This window comes from Tenrec ecaudatus, chromosome 8 (assembly GCF_050624435.1).
Source record: "Tenrec ecaudatus isolate mTenEca1 chromosome 8, mTenEca1.hap1, whole genome shotgun sequence".
NCBI classification, from domain to species: Eukaryota; Metazoa; Chordata; class Mammalia; order Afrosoricida; family Tenrecidae; genus Tenrec; species Tenrec ecaudatus.
In genome coordinates, this window is record NC_134537.1 from 106,898,227 (window position 1) to 106,902,436 (window position 4,210).

At 40.4% G+C, this 4,210-nt stretch overlaps 1 pseudogene; it reads right to left on the reverse strand.

The window, feature by feature from the left end:
• Window positions 1-2,720: 2,720 nt before the first annotated feature.
• Window positions 2,721-3,875, reverse strand: LOC142454445 (transcription factor Dp-2-like; annotated as a pseudogene).
• Between the last annotated feature and the right edge of the window lie 335 nt (window positions 3,876-4,210).

Below are 4,210 nucleotides of genomic sequence, written 5' to 3' on the forward strand. Positions count from 1 at the left end.
ACACTCTAAAGAGGGCAAAGCATTTTATTTCTTGGCCGTTACTTCTGCGAGTGTTGACTGTGAATTAAATTAAATGAAATCCCTGAAAATCGCAGCATTTTCTTTGTTCATCATGATGTTCACAGTCCGATTGTGAGAACTCTTGTTCACTTCATGTTGAATGTGCTCCGTCCTGAAGGCTGGAACCTGGTCTGCATCAGCAGGTGCTTCAAGCCTCCATTGACATGCCTTCTATGTATCACAGGTCAGTGAGGAGGCTTCCTCTGATCTTACTGCTGAGTTCTGCCTCATACAATCTAACAATAAGCATATTGAACAAATATGGAAAAAAGGTATAGCACTGACTCATACTTCTCCAAAGTTGAAATCATGTAGTATCTATCCTTACTGTATTCAAACAATCATCTCCCGGCTATATACAGTTTTTAGATATATGTGATGACATCGTTTGGAATTTTCACTCTGCACAATGTCATCCATACTGGAGGCTGCAATCATTGATCTTCATCAGCAAGTGCTTCAAGTCCTCCTCACTGTCAGCAAGCAAGGCTGTGTCATCTGCGTATGAAAGTATGTCACAAACCCTTCCTCCAGTCCTGATGTCACACTTTTCTTCATAGAATCCAGCTTCTCTGATGATTTGCTCAGCATACAGTTGAATAAGTATGGTGACAGTATACAACCCCGACTTATACTTTTCCTGATTTTAAACCATGGAATATTCCATTGTTCTGTTACCACAACTGCCTGCTAAGCCATGGATAAGTTCCACAGGAGCACAATAAAGTGTGCTGGAATTCCGATTCTTCTCAAGGTTATACTTAATTTGTAATGATCCATGTCATTGAATGGCTTTGTATTAGTCGATAAATCAGAAATAAACATCTTTCTGGTATTCTCTGCTTTTAGCCAAGATCAATCTAATATCAGCAATGGTATTCCTCGGTTCATACCCTCTTCTGAACCTGACATGATTTTCTGATATTTCACCATTGAAGCACTCCTGTGAATTTTTGTTTTGTTTTCCCCATTATCTTCAGCAAAATTTTATTTGCATATGAGGTTAATGATGCCATTTGATAGTTTCCACATTCGGTTGGGTCACCTTTCTTTGGAATGGGCACAGAAGTGGATCCCTTCCAGCTGGCTAGCCCAGTTTCTGTCTCAAATTTCTTGACATAGACAAGTGAGAGCTTTCCATGTTGCATCTGTTTGTTGTAATTTCTCAATGGATATTTTGTCAATTCCTGAAACTTTGTTTTCTCACCAACGCCTTCAGTGAGGCTTGGAATATTTCTTTCAATGTCATCGATTACCAATCAGATGCTACCTTTAGAAATGAATGCATGTCAATTGTTTTGTTGCAGTGACCGTGAATTACTTTTCTTTCTTTTAATGCTTTCTGTGTCATTCAATGTTTTGCTAATAGAATTATTCAATATTGCAATTTGAGGCTTCAATGAATTAAAATTATTTTTTCTTTTAGCTTGAGAAATACTAAAGGTGTTCTTTGCTTTTGGATTTCTAACTCCAGGTCTTTGCACATTTTATTCTAATAACTTAGTTGGTCTTCCTCAGCTGCCCTTTGAAATCTGATCAGCTCTTTTACTTCATCATTTCTTCTATCTGAATCAGCAAATTTGCTTTCAAGAGCAAGTTCCAGAGTCTTTTCTGATACTCACTTGAATCCTTTTTTTTTCTTCACTTTTATATGATTGTTTGATTTCTTCATGTATACTGTCCTTGATCTCATACTACAGCTCATCTGTTTTTTGATAATTAACTTAAAAAAATTCATTTTATTGGGGGCTCGTATAACTCATCACAATCCATACATCCATCCACTGTGTCAGGCACATTTGTATATTTGTTGCCATCATCATTCTCAAAACATTTGCTTTCTACTTGAGCCCTTGGTATCAGCTCCTTATTTCCCCCCTCCCTCCCCACGACCCTCTCCTCTATGAACCCTTGATAATTTATAAATTATTATTATTTTGTCATATCTTACACAATGTGATGTCTCCTTTCACCCACTTGCCCACTGTCTGTTCCCCAGGGAGGAGGTTATAGGTAGATCCTTGTAATCTGTTCCTCCTTTCTCCCTCACCTTCCCTCCACCTTCCCAGTATCGCCACTCTCTCCACTGGTCCTGAGGGGTTCATCTGTCCTGGATTCCCCGTGTTTCCAGTTCCTATCGGTATCAGTGTACATTCTCCAGTCCAGCCAGATTTGTAAGGTAGAATAGGGATCATGATAATTAACTTTTAATGAGTCAAATATATTCTTGAGATAATCTTTAAAATTAGGTGGCTACACTCAAAATCACGCCTTGGCTCTCATGAACTTGTTTTAATTTTCTTCAGTTTCAACTTGAACGCCGACAGGGGTGATTGTTGTTCAGTGTCGGGCCGTAGTCTTGTTCTGATGGATGATATTAGACGTCTCCATCCTCTCTTCCCGTAGATGTAGTCAACTTCCTTTGCGTATGGTTGACATAGCTACAGTCACATGTGCATTCACTGTTTTTGATGTACAATAAATAAACATTGGGTCTGTGAAAGTCTATTGTGCAATCCCCAGTGTTATTTCTTTTACCAAGACTATTTTGCCTAGCTATTGGTTCTTCTTTTTTATTATAATTTTTATATTTAAATCATCAGTAATTGTCAATACATCTCCCCCCCCCCCAAATAACAAAGGGCAGTGTGCTTCTGTCTTTATTCTGGGGAGGAGGAATCATCCTTGTCATCATCGTTGAAGGAACAAGGGGTCTCGCCTTGGACTCAGAGCAGTGGGAGGCTGCACTGCTGGGCTGGTGACTGTTTGGGGCAAGGAACTGCCCAGCTGCTAAGGCCACTTCAGCATCCAAGCACAACCTTGACTTTACCCTTGCCTGGGGCAGGTGGGCACCAGTGGTCAGTTCTAAATTGGAAACGAACTGGGTGGCATTCAATAGTCCCTGATTTAACTAAGAGGGTCCTGTGGAGACATCTGTGATGTAACCTTCTAGGGTCTTGGCCATCTGTGATTTAGCAAGTTTCAGGTTCTCCAGGGAACATGTGCCTGACTCCAGACGAAAGGGCATTCCCATTTGCTTCAAGACTTCTATATCATCATGGATCTAAAAGGTGTTGTCAAAATTACAAAGGCATTTGAACTTGTCGCTGGCGATGCTGCAGTCTATGGCGGTTTTCTTGCTTGTATTGATGATGATAAATGGCAGCTGAATGGTAGAGTTCAGAGATGGAAGGCCCTGGTTCTGCTGTCTATGTTGGCAATTCCTCTGCACCAGGTTCTTGAAAGCTGCCCGCTGCAGGAGAAGTGCTTGCAGCTGAGCCTGTTTCTGCTTTATCCATTCTATCTGCCTTTGCTCCTCTCTCTCTAGGTTTTGGCAATCCTGAGCAGAATTGGTAAGCAGGACACTCCACTTGATTTCTTTTTTTCCCTTTGAAATTATGTTCATTGCTCTTAGCACATTTAAAGCATCATAAACTCTTTGCCTAATATTCTTCTGATCATAAACCTGCGAATCAGCAGCCAAATGATCATTTGAATTGGTGAACTCTGCTACCAGCTCATCAGTGACTTTGTTATATGATGTTGTTTCTTTCCACTGAACTTTCTCACACACTTTCATGGAAAAATGTTTCAATCCCTTTCCATTTTTATCTCCTTTTTGCTTCATTTACTTTCTGAAAAATCAGTCTTTAAATTATCTAGCTTGTTTTCTATCACCCGGGACCGAGCCAGTAGCCTCTGCAATGTGCGTCTGAGTGACCAAGGCCAGCGCAGGGGTGCATGGACTCCTGACCAAACACTTCCTGAACTAGTTAATCTCTGTGGTATGCTTGTAATCATTTGGGGTCCAACATTCACATTATTGGTCCTAAGCTTTTAGTAAAATCTTTGTCGGGGAGCTGGTGCTAGCAACTGGAAATGCAACAAATTAAATGTTACCTGGTCTGAAGCAACCTGCATCTCCTTGCAGTACCAACAACACTCATCTGTCACTGCATCTTGATCACACGTTTGATCAATTCAAATCTTGGTAAAACCCTTCATTTTCTATATCTTCGACCTTATTCTTTGGTGCATACATTTGAATTTAGTCAGGCTAGCCGGTCTTTTGTGTAGGCTTAGAGATGTGGATATTATCTTACCACTGAGAGTTTTACACTTCGTGAATGTTCTATTTGATGATGAGGGC